Consider the following 13224-nt stretch of genomic DNA (forward strand, 5'->3'; position numbering starts at 1 on the left):
CAGGGGAATCACCTTTGATATTTCCAACCCAACAAGGTGCCTTGTCTCTCAAAAAACATGATTAATGCAACTGCTTTAATGGCTGAAAACTTTGTGATGCTAGAATCCTGATATGTATCCTCACTGAGCAAGCTTCTGTTCTTTTCTACTGTTTCTCCTGATCATAGTGATTAATTAAAGTTTATGACAATCTCGTGGTTCCATGATCATCAAAAGAATATAAAAACTAGGAGCAGGAGTAGACAATTCAGCCCCTTGAGCCTGCTCCACCATTCAATATGATCATGGCTGATCTTATCTCAGCCCCAACTCCACTTTCCTGCCCGTTCTCCATAGCCTTTCAGCTCATTACTAATTAAAAATCTGTCAATCTCCCTTAAATTTAATCCCGCCATTCTTGAAGAAAATAATTTCTCATCTCTGTTTTGAATCTGCTACCCCCTCCACCCCCCATATCCTAAAACTATGACCTTGCATTCCAGAAATATCCTCTCTATGTCTAACCTGTCAATCCCCTTTAGCATCTTATAGACCTCGCTTAGATCTCCCCTCATTCTTCAGGAACCCCATTACCCACTTTGCTTGTTATATCTTTGAAGCACTCTAGCAAATTAGTCAAACATGATTTACCCTTCAAAAAACCATGCTGACTCTGATGAATTGCATTTTAACTTTCAAATGTCCTTAGATTATTTCCTAACAATTCCCCAAAACAGATATTCAGTTAACTGATCTGTAGTTTCCTACATTTTGCCTCCCTCTCTTTTTGAATAAATGTATTTTATTAGTATTTTTTCAATCCACTGGAAGCTCTTGCATCCAGGGAATTTTGGAATATTATAAGCAATGGATCCACCATCTCCGCTGCCACTTTCTTTAAGAAACTAGGATGTAAGCCATTGGGTCCTGGGGACTTGTCTGCCTTCAATCCCAAAAGCTTGCTGAGGAGTATTTCCCCATTGGTTATGATTGTTCTATTACTGCAGCATTATCTGTTATTATTGGGATGGTATTAATGTCCTCTACCGTGAAAACTGAGCCAAAATATTGATTTAGTGTCTCAGCCATTCCTATGTTCTCACTATTCACTCACTGGTCTGATCCTCCAAGAGTCCAACATTCACTTTAGCTACTCTCTTCCTTTTCATATAAAAGCTTTTGCTTTTTTTTATATTTTGTGCTAGTTTTCTTTCATAATTTTCCTTTGCTCTTTTTATTACTTTTTTTAATAACCCTTTGTTGACCTTTAAAAGTTTCCCAATCTTCTAGTCCACCATTGGCTTTAACAATGTCTTAGATCTTGCATTTATGTTGTCTTTAACTTCTATACTTAGCCATGGATGTTTTATACCGTTCTTACAATTTTTTTTCCTTTCTAGAATTATATTTGAGTTGGGAGAAATTGATTATCTCCTTAAACGTCTGCACGGATCATCAACTGTCCTGCCTTTTAGCCTTCCTTCCCAGTCCATTAGGGCTAAACCTGTCCCTGTGCCTGTGTAATTACCTTTATTTAACTCCAGAATTTGAGTGTGGGATTCTAGTTTCTTGCCCTCAAACTGACTTTTGAGTTCTATCATACTATCATCACTCTTCCCAAGAGGATACTTAACTATGAGATCTTTAATCCCTCCTCATTAAACAGCACCACATATACAATAGCCTGCTCCCTGGTTGATTCCACAACATATTGCTCCAAGAAACTATCTCTGATACATTCAATGAACTCTTCCTTGAGGTTATCCTTGCCAATTTGATTAATCCAGTTTATATGTATATTAAAATCATGATATGTAGATACCGGCGTTGGACTAGGGTAAACACAATAAGAAGTCTCACAACTCCAGGTTAAAGTCCAACAGATTTATTTGTAGCAAACACACTAGCTTTCAGAACTGGCTGTTCCTTTGTCAGGTGGGTGGGAGTTCTGAACCTGTTGGACTTTAACCTGGTGTTGTGAGACCTCTTACTATAGTAAAATCACTCATAATTGCTGCTGTACTTTTCCTACAAGTCCCCAATATTTCCTCATTTATACTGTGCTCCATTGTGAAACTACTGTTGGGGGACCTAAAGATTACCCCCTCTGGAGACTTATTTCCCTGTTTCTTATTGCTATTTTTTATTTCTATCCAGACTGATTCTGCATCTTGATCTCCAGCCTATGTCATTTCTCACTACTGCACTGATCTCTTCTTTGGCTAACAAAGCTATATTCCTCCTTTTCCTTTCTGTCTCTCCTTCCAATATTCCCAAATCTGGTTCCCCTTCAATACTGTATTAGCTTTTTATTGCAAATTTACTTAATTCATTGAATTCCAATTCTCCAGCTGCTGTGGTGAGATTTGAACTCTTGTACCTGGATATTTACTGAGATAACAATATGCAGTCAGAATTTGGAGTGCCAGAAACCCTGTCACTCCCATTTATATATATATGGGTGAGGCTCCCTGATTAGGCATGCAATTATGACCTCAATCAGAGAGTTCATACTCCAAGATTCCAATCTCCTGTGCCTCAATGAAGTCATTGCACCCTAGTCCGTCTAAGACTGAGGAATTTCAGCGGTTCATGTGCCTCATGGGTCTCTTGCAACTTTTCAGCGCTGGACCTGGATCCTCCCTGAGAGAGACAATGTAATCGCCAAAGCTCAAGTGGGTGTCCACTACCATCGGGATATCTTGCAACTCATTTTTGCCGCATTTTCCAATGATAAGGTTAGCTGTAGCGCCTGTTCTGTTGCTCCTGTTTGCAGCCCAGTTGGGCTACTGCCCACAGGCTACTGCCTGCATACCAAATAATCTCTTAGCATCTCATTAAGCATTAATCCAAATTCACAAACTTCTGCCAGTCATAGCAACCTTGTTTAGAAATGCGTCATAGACTCCCCTGTCTCCCGGATTGTCGAGTAAAACTGATTCCTTCTCAGGATCAGAGGTGGCTTAGGGTCATAATATTTTGGTATCTGGTGCTTCTGGGGAAGTTAAGTTGTGAATAATGGCAAATGACAATGGTCCACATGTGATCAGAAGAATGACCAGTTGCTTTTTATCTGCGGGGAAGGCTTGCTAATGATCTTATAATGTATTTAAAATGCAGTTCCTGACCTTCCTGAGCAGGAACCTAGTTAGGTCATCAGTGAGGTGTGTGGAAAATCGGGAACCATGTCACTGGCATGAATCATGTTTCCCGACTTTCGTAGTATTTTGAGCCCACTGGTGGCTAAAACTGGCTCAAGATGGCGCACAGGGAAAGTCAGAAAATATAATGGAGACCCTTCGCTAATTTTTTAAATTCTTTACTTCAACAAAGCAGAACAGCAAGAGGAATAGCTAGAAGATAAAAATAGCAGCGTTTTACTATTACTAAGTACCAAGCTGAGAGGACTCAGAACCTTAATAGAGGACTCTGCTAAACCTGAAATGTAAAGCTGTTGATGTGTTGTTCAGGGTTTAGTGAGTTACTAAAGCTTTTTGAGAATATTCCCATCTGTCTCTTAATCCTGGGATTGTTATTTTTAGCTGCAACCTTCCACCCACCAGGTGAATGGGCTAATGGTGCATCAGAAACAAGGATTGCGCAGAGCAGCAGTTAAATGATGGAAATGGGCCAGTTGTTTTCTGGACCATTTTGCTGTTAAATGGGGAATGAGGAAGGGACCAGAAAGGATTACTGAAAGAATCTTGCTGTTTCGCAAACTACACATTTTTACAACTATTTGTCTGAAGTAAGGCAGGCCTAACAGCAGGATCGGGAAGAAAATCCTTGCTGTCAGGACCACAGTCCAACATATTCCTGCTTCTGGGTGACCTTCCCGGAGGTGGGACTTCATTGGCAATGGACGGTAGCCCTGAATTGGAAAATTAGAATCATAGAATCCCGACAGTGCAGAAAGAGGCCATTTGGCCCATCAAGCCCGCACTGACCACAATCCCATCCAGGCCCTATTCCAGTAAACCACATATTTACCCTGCTAATCCCCCTGTCACAAGGGTCAATTTAGCGTGGCCAGTCAACCTAATCCACACTTCTTTGGAATGTGGGAGGAAAACGGAGCACATGCCGGAAACCCACATAGACACGGGAAGAATGAGCAGACTCTGCACAGGCAGTGACCTAAGGCCAGAATTGAACCCAGGTCCAGAACCCAGTGCTAACCACTGTGCCACCATGCCACCTATTAGCTGCCCATTTGTGGGCTGACTGAGGACTTTGTTGGGATCTTCCTGTTGTGACCTGTGAGTGTGGCTACCATGTATTTCATGAAATTGAAAATCTCTTCAGAAGGCTCCTTGGGGGCTCTCCATCCTGTAGGGGCATTGCGCATCTCTGGCACTGGGAGTGGCAGCAGCTCTAAGGCTGAAGGGTCTTTGATTTCTTTGCCATGGTTGATCTCATATTTACTTGTATTGAATCCACTGATCACAGTTTGACCCATTAACTTAAACTATCTTTATCTTTTCCAGCCATACTGGTTACAATGGTATTCATCTTTGTGTCACTGGCAAACTTGGATATGTGGATTTCTATCTACTCATCTAAATCATTAGTAAATATGGTGAATAGCTGATGCCCCCAATATGGATCCTTGTGAAATACCACTGGTTTCTGCTCTCCTTACTGGGAGTCCTCCTGGAATATCTCCCAGAAGGGCATATTGAAAGCGACGTGGTGATTCGGAAACTCTAGCCTCTCGCGCTCATATTCTAAGACCATTAGATTCTGCCCTTTTTCTGCATTCATAGAATCATAACATAGAATCACTCAATATTATCGTTTGGAACAAGGCAATTTGACTGCACTTTTTGAGTAAAGCTATCCAGTCGATCGTGTGCGACAAACCTAAGTGAATTTTTTGAAAAAGTAATGACAGGAGAATGTCGATTAATATTGTTATATGCACTTACAGAATGCCTTTGATAAAGTCCCTCGTAAGACACTGTTAACTAAAGTTGAATCTTAGAGATTTGAAGGTATATTGTTGACCTGGTTGGGAAATTGGCTTCAGCGGCTGGAGACGGAGAGTTGGGATAAATGGCAATTACTCTAACTGACAGGAAATGACGAGTGGTGTCTCACAAGAGTCCGTGTTGTGGCATCAACTAGTCATATTTATTCATGAGGAGTGATCCTGTAAAATCTGGGCTGTATTCTAGATATTTAGGGGAATAGCTAGGACAGATAGAAGGAAACAATTCCCGCTGATTGGGGAATCCACAATTAGAACTTAGGGCTTAATATACGAGGGGTAGGCAATGGCAGATGCCCCTCGCACCCCCTTTCCCCCTTTAGAGAGAAACTTGCCCCTGTAACATTTTTTACCCATAGGTGAAAAATTAGGGCCAGACCTTGCAGGAATGAAATTGGGAAATACTTCTAATTGCAAATAGCAATTGATGCTGGGGCAATTGTTCATTTTAAATCTGAGATTTTTTGTGAAGAAAGATATTAAAGTGGATGCATGGAGTTAAGTTGCAGATCAGCCATGATCTCACTGAATAGCAAAACAGGTTTGAAGAACTAAAATGCCAACTTCTGTTTCCATGTTCCTAATTAATCTACACTTTTCCCATTGCCTTACAAACTGCCCCCTTGCTATAGAAATTTATTATTGAATCTGCTTCCACTGCTCTGATAGGTAGTTCCTTCCACATTATAAATTAACTTCTATAATGCTTAGTTCTTATTATGTGTGCTTTGTTTCAAGTTTCCCCAAATAGCTGGAAATAGTTCCCTATGTACTCTGTCAGTTCCCTTCATTGTTTTAAGAACTTCAATCTGACCACCCCTTAATTTCACCTCTAGGAAATATTTAGCCAATTCATTTCCATTATCCAATATGATATTGAGACAACACATGTATGAGCTATTAGAAAAGGGGGTTTAAGACGGAGCAGAACAGTCAAAATCTAAAGTTGCTGAACTCAACGTTGAGTGCCAAGGGTTGCTCAACTGGAAGATGATTTGCTGTTCCTCTGGCTTGCAATGGGCTTCTCTGGAGCATTGAAGCAAGACAAGGACAGACACGTGGGCATGAGAGCAAGGTGTTGAGTTAAATGGCAAGCAACAGGAAAGTTGGGATCATGATTGTGGATTGAGCAAACGTGTTTCACAAAGCAGTCATCCAATCTGCAAATAGCGTCCCCAATATGGAGACCACATTGGGAGCAGTGAATGCAATAGACTCAGCATCATGCTGTCAAGGGTAGTCCTTTTCAGTATTAAGTGTGTATGAGTGAGGGCTCTATTAGATTGTGAGAAGTTTCCATTTACTCATGTATACATGGCTGCTGAGGTCTGCCATTGTGCATACCAGGTGAGTGGCTATGGAGGGGGGGGCGGTGGGGTGGAGGGATCATTGGTGGTGAATGGGAGGGCCATGAAGGTATGGAGGGGTCAAGGAGAATATGAGGGAGCATGGATGGTCTTGGTGATATGGAGAGAAATTGGGATGGGGCATGTTGGGGGTGGGAGGGGTACGGCATGGAGATGATGTGGCAGGTATGACCGGGCATAGAGGTGGCCTGGGGGATTAGGGGAGTAGGATGGGTGAGGGATGAAATCTAGTGTGCCAAACAGCCCTTATACATTTGGGTCAAAATCCAGCAAACTGAGGCAAGCCTTCCAACCAGCATGCTTCAGTGCTTGCCTCCAAATGTCTCCAGAGGTGTGGGGTCTGACTGCATCATGATACGAGAATTTGGGAAATGGAGCCCTTTCAAAGGAGGTTTCTATAGTAGACATGTCCACCTCCTCCAGAAATATCAATCCTGTGTTTCTGCATGTGGGAAAAAGCAAAGTAAGAAGCCTCACAACTCCAGGTTAAAGTCCAATTTGGTAGTACAAGCCACAAGCTTTCAGAGCCCTGCGCCTTCATCAGGTGAGTGGCAGTTCTGTTCACAAACAGGGCATTTAATCACAAACTCAATTACAAAATTATGCGAGTCATTACAGTAATCGAGTCTTAAAGGTACAGACAACGTGAATGGAGAGAGGGTTAAGGAGATGTGTGTTGTCTCCAGCCAGGACAGTTAATGAGATTTTGCAATCTCAGGCAAGTCGTGGGGGTTACAGATAGTGTGACATGAACCCAAGATCCCGGTTGAGGCCATCCTCATGTGTGCGGAACTCGGCTATCAGTCTCTGCTCAGCGACTCTGTGTTGTTGTGTGTCGTGAAGGCCGCCTTGGAGAACACCTACCAAAAGATCAGAGGCCGAGTGCCCGTGATCGCTGAAGTGTTCCCCAATAGGAGGAGAACACTCTCGCCTGGCGATTGTCGAGTGGTGTTCATTCATCTGTTGTTGTAGCGTCTGCATGGTCTCCCCAATGTACCATGCCTCAGGACATCCTTTCCTGCAGAGTATCAGGTAGACAACGTTGGCAGAGTTGCAAGTGTATGTACTGTGTACCTGGTGGATGGTGTTCTCACATGAGATGATGGCATCCGTGTCCATGATCCAGCATGTCTTGCAGAGCTTGCTGTGGCAGAGTTGTGTTGTGTCATGGTCATGGTTCTCCTGAAGGCTGGGTAGTTAGCTGCAGGCAATGGCCTGTTTGAGGCTGTGCGGTTGTTTGAAGGCAAGAAGTGGGGATTTGGGGTTGGCCTTGGTGAGATGTTCGTCTTCATCGATGACAAGTTGAAGGCTCCAGAGAAGATCTTTTTTAAGACTTGATTATCTGTAAAGACTCACATTCCAACCATTATTTTGTAAATTGAGTTTGTGTCTTTATATGCCCCGTTTGTGAATAGGATTCCCATTCACCTGATGAAAGGGCAGCACTTCGAAAGTTTGTGCCTTGTGCTACCAAATAAAGCTGTTGGACTTTAACCCGGTGTTGTGAGACTTCTTACTGTGCTTATCCCAGCCCAATGCCGACATCTCCACATCAGGGAAAAGCAAAGCCAGAGAGCATCAAAAAAAGATAGTGACCAAGAAACCTAGTGGGGAATTTGGAGGAAACCTCTTTACTGGAGACCGGTGGACATTTAGAACTCCCTACTATGTGGTGTAGCTTGTAGCAGAAGCAAATAGCATTGACTGGGAGGACAGCTAAGGATAAGCACTGCTACCTCACAGCGCCAGGGACAATGGGTCATCTGGACTTGAAACATCAGCTCTTTTCTCCCTTTACAGATACTACCAAACCTGCTGTGATTTTACAGCATTTTCTCTTTGGTCTCAGATTCCAGCATCCGCAGTAATTTGCTTTTACCTGGGTTCAATTCTGGCCTCAGGTGTGCAGTTTGCATGTTCTCCCCGTGTCTGCGTGGGTTTCCTCCAGGTGCTCCAGTTTCCTCCCACAGTCCAAAGATGTGCGGGGTAGGTGGATTGGCTATGCTAAATTGACCCTAGTATCAAGGGGGTTAGCAGGGTAAATATGTAGGGTTACAGGGCCTAGGTGGGATTGTGATTGGGTGTAGACTTGATGGGCTGAATGGCCTCCTTCTGCCCTGTAGGGATTCTATGAAATGAAGGAGAAAGGAATAGAAAGGTTTGCTGATAGATGTAGGATGGGAGGAGGCTTGAGTGTGGAACGTAAATGTTTTCATGGGCCAGTTAGGCCATGAAAATTGTTTCTACGCTATGTATGCTATGTAGTTCTTAGTAATTCTACGGAATCCTGATGAATTATTATGCAAGGTTATTCTATCCACGTTAAAGTGAAATTCCCCAAGCTGAACACCTCTAATCTCAGATGTGATAATGAGCTTCTCGTACATTATTTCACCCAGTGGGAGCATATCAGGAGGTACCAAACACTTAAATGTCACACTCTTTCCGTTGGATCAACAGAGGAGCACACTCTCTCTCCCTCTTTTTATGTCTTGCAATGTTGCTGAAATTTATTCTCGGTGAGTAGAATTACCAGATTCTCCTGCTATACAGATAAAGAGCTGAGGTAGATTTCACAGCACGTTCTTGGTGGGAACACAGTGCAGCAAAGAACAGAAAAGAACAAGGTGTATCACAAACAGGGGAGGTACTTGAAATGACCTTGAACTGCCGGAGTCGTGACTGTCATCAATTCTATAACAAATAAGAGAGACTGAGAGGCATCAGATTTTCTCAGGACTTTCCTCTGGGACAGTGAAGAAAGCAATAGGAAAACCCTGGTTGTAGAAATACTCCTGGAGAGGAGCCACTGTTGCTCTCTGGAGAAAGACAGTAATCGGCACTCACTTCTGCTCCTAGTTGCTGTTCCAGTTGTTTGTCTGGAAATAAGGATGTTCATTTGAAAGCAATAAAAGAGATAAACTTTGCTTTAGAAAATAAATCAAAGAAAAAGATTTAACAAAGAAACTTTATTAATCAACACTCAAGCCATGCTCTGGGCTACACAAGCTTCACACTATCCCCATCTACCTTCTATTTATACTGGGTCAGCTGACCCTCGCATCATTTTGCCATTGGTTACATTGTCTACTGGGTCAGCATGTTCTCATTGGTTACATTATAACACCAGTGACCGTCACCGGGAGGTCTGCTGTTGAGTGAGAATGGAATCAGTCTTCGTTGTGATGGCCCCCATGGTCAAGTAACCTACTGAGTGTTAGGAGTCACCACCGTATGCTGCTTACTTATAAAGAGTGGCCAGCTCGTTGAAGAAGCTGTCATTACCAACATGTTCAGTACAAGTAAGAGTCAGCACCTCCAAGAGAGGGAAGGGAAATAAAAAGAGAAAATCAGCAAAAATTAGAGGTTTTTTGTCAGAATTCAAGTTGAATAGTTCTTACAGTTACCCACACTTCACTGAGCACTGAACTTGGATGATCCATCTGACTATGTCCAATCCAAATATATGATACATAACCACCTCGAATTGTCTTTGCAGATCACAGTTTTTAGACAAAGTAATATTATTAACTCATTGATAACTACTGCAATTTAATAAACAATTATTTACCATTTGTAATGACTTCAGCCAGGTTAATGAGGCTGGCTTGCTAGAGTATGGACTACCTGATGAGTCCCAGCAGGTCAGGAGAATGACCTCCTTGTGAACATGCCCCTAGGCCTGGCGAGATGAGTCATAAGTTAGGCCCAGGCAGTGGGCGATCGACGGGGTCATCCATCCTAACTATCTGCCCCTCTACCACGGCTATATTTGTGGCCAGGTGTCCCTAAAGAGGGAGCATGTGGTATCCATGGGCACAGTTGACATCCTCTGTGCCTGCTGGGCACTGCAGGAGCTGGGGTGTATTATTGAACCCGATAATCACATTTTAATTTGATGTTTTAAGTTTCCTTTTGACTTTGGTTTCTGTTTGGGCCGTTCCCCCCCTTCCTTTTTGGGAGTCTGCCCCTCTTAATTTGTCCCTCAGTTAATTTGAGTTCTTTTTACTCGTTTGGCCCATGAAAAGAACTACCTGATGAGTCTTAATTGATGATTAAACCAGGGAGCCTCATGCTCCCTATTTAAAGCAGGTCTGTCAGACTCCCAGCCTGCATCCAGCAGGGAGCAATTGGAGACCTGGCTGTGTGTAGATGTATGGTGTAAATAAAGTAACTTGGTGATGGGACTTTCACCTCAGTGGAGTTATTACACTATTATGAGGTCAGCCTTGTCTCTTGCTTTGGAGATAGGAGGTTGTGAGTTTAAGTCACCCCCTTGAGACTCAACAAAATCTAAAATTGATATTTTAGTACAATAATGAGGGAGTGCTGAATTGTTGAAGGCTTCTGGCATTCCAATTGCATGAAAAATGCTATACAATTGGAATTGTGAATTTTTCCACTGTGTTATATGTCGAATCCCAAGCCTACTCTAAAACTAAGTCCTCACTGAAGTGTATGCACCCGTGCTCCTGGAGAGTGCAAGTGAATACATGATAGATTTTCATCTGAGGATAGGTTTGCTTTCTCCGTGGAGGTGGTCTTGGGGCTGAGGCTGAGTCTTCTATCAAGGATGCTCTTCTCTTTGACTTGCTGGTGTTCAGAATACAGAGTTACAGTTAACTTGGCAGGTTCATTGTAAATCACTCACAGTCATTGTCCACACATTGTTGATCTATACTGGGTGTGTCCTCATTGCCTTGTTTGGGGAAGCCTATTTCACCTCCTTCTCCAACCAGCTCTTTTGCCCATTCCTTGAATGGCAAGAGGGCCCTCAATTTTGGGGCCTTTCATTATGTGAGATCTCTCTGTCTTAATCCTGCATAAAGATGGATGGATTGACTGTGTGCACTATGGATTAAAGAGCAATGCTTGATGAGCCCTCCTCAGTGAGGGATTTGTTTGTGCTGGACCTTACATGAGATATTGAGCTTAAAGTGGCTGGCACATTTTCAGTGTTGATGTCCTATCTGTTGGTCATGCATGATATTGGGGTCTAACCTTCAGACTGTCTGATGCTCTAATGAGAGTGTGAGTTTGAAGTGAGCAGAAGTTTCAATTACCCTGGAGAAGCAGCAGAGAACATTCATCTTTTGTGGCGTTACAGGGTGGTCCTTTTTTTTGTTTGCTTCAGGTACTAAACTCATGGTGACCACCTCCCGGTTAGTGTAGTTAGGTGGAAGGACCTTCTACTCCCAACCCACAGAAAGGGGATCTTTCACCTTTTCTGGACAGCCTGTAATGAATCCTTAGGGAGGCTTTGCTGCAAAATGTTGTTGAGGGTTTGGTTTTTATTGGACGCCATTGATTCCCTCACAACACAAACCTGACCTCTACTGAGTGAATGCCCTTCCAGGTGCAGCTTAAGTATGGCACCAAGACCTTCGACCCATGAGGTCATAGTGGGACCATTGATCCCCTGCCCATCCCACTATGATATTCCTTGCGGATGCATAATTAATGAGCTGAGAAGCAGAAAATCACACTCCAACCCAGTGGGAATCGGACTGACTTTCCTATCCTTCGCAGGACTTATTCTCCAGAATGGAAAATTCCACCTGTTGGACTTTGAACCTCAAAGTGAATAGCGTAAGGCGCCTTTTAGTGGGCCTCAAATAATTGTTGGTTGCTACCATCCCCTATGTTATAATTAGTGTAAAAACATTTCAAACTAATGACAATATCAAACACACACAATAAAGATCGTCATAAACTAATGGTTTCATGACAAATAAGATGGCAAGTGTAGTTTCAGGATGAAATAGTTTGTACATTTGCTTTGGATATACTACATCCACTAACATGCATTTAAATCAATGGCTGCATTGTGCATGAGTGCCAGTATATGCACTTTCACTAGAGTGAGCAGGGAATCAAGAAGATGAGAAAATAACAAACAGTGATGAATTTCTGTCAGAATACATAAAATCAAAACACTTTCTGACACACAAGACCTGTGCACAATAACATCCTGTTAAAAGAAAAGCTCTCAGTTAAGTAGCCCTTGAGGTATAATTTTCTAAATGATAGTGCTACACATCCTCACATTTGAAACCACTTCACAGCCAATCAATTAAAGGGCAGAGAATTTTCCGGGATCAAAAACGGTAACCAGCTGTGTGTAGCAATATCCCACAATCAACACATCAGATTAATTGTCAGGTTAAGATATTTTTTTCTGAATAAAGTTGATTGAGGGAAGAATGTTGGCCAGGACAGAAAGGGACACCCAATGCTTATCTGTATAAAGTGCAGATTTGGGATTTTTTTCTCCTCCTCCTGACTGTAAACTTGGTTTAACATTGAATCTGAAGGAATGGCGCCTCTCACAATCCAATGCAAGCTTAGATTTTGTGCTCAGTTCCACAGTGAGTCTTGAAGCAACAAAGTTTCTAATTCGGTGGCTGAACCAAACAAATGCTTAACTGAGGTGGAAATTATTAATGTTGAGAAGTGTTAAATAAGATCAGAGAATTATTCAAATCCACAACATATTTTTCGATAATAATCAGTTCAGAAAATATTGTGGTAATCTTATAGAAATATAGAAAATTGAAGAAAGAGTAGGTCATTCAGCCCTGTGTGCCTGTTCACCATTCATTTTGATCATGGCTGATCATCAGATCTAACATCCTGATCTTGCCTTCTCCTCATATCCCTTTAGTGTCAAGGGTTATATCTAATTTCTTCTTGAAATCACACAATATTTTGGCTAATGATAGTACTGAGTGGCACAGACAACTTTAAGTTGCTATGTTTTATTGCTTGTGATAAAATATATGTACGTGGATGTATTTGTATTTTTTTGCTCTTGGGGATAATTGAATCACTTAAAATAACACAGCAACAAGCTTTAGTATTTTAAAAAGGAGGATGATTAGTTTATTT

At 42.2% G+C, this 13224-nt stretch overlaps 1 protein-coding gene across 2 annotated transcripts in view; it reads left to right on the forward strand.

Annotated features, from left to right (window-relative positions):
• The window catches only part of LOC145353904 (sodium/potassium-transporting ATPase subunit beta-1-interacting protein 3-like), a 188868-nt gene that overhangs the window by 71185 nt on the left and 104459 nt on the right, over positions 1 to 13224 (forward strand). The window lies entirely within an intron of this gene.

Source organism: Carcharhinus amblyrhynchos, chromosome 16 (assembly GCF_965287045.1).
Source record: "Carcharhinus amblyrhynchos chromosome 16, sCarAmb.v2.hapA, whole genome shotgun sequence".
NCBI lineage: Eukaryota > Metazoa > Chordata > Chondrichthyes > Carcharhiniformes > Carcharhinidae > Carcharhinus > Carcharhinus amblyrhynchos.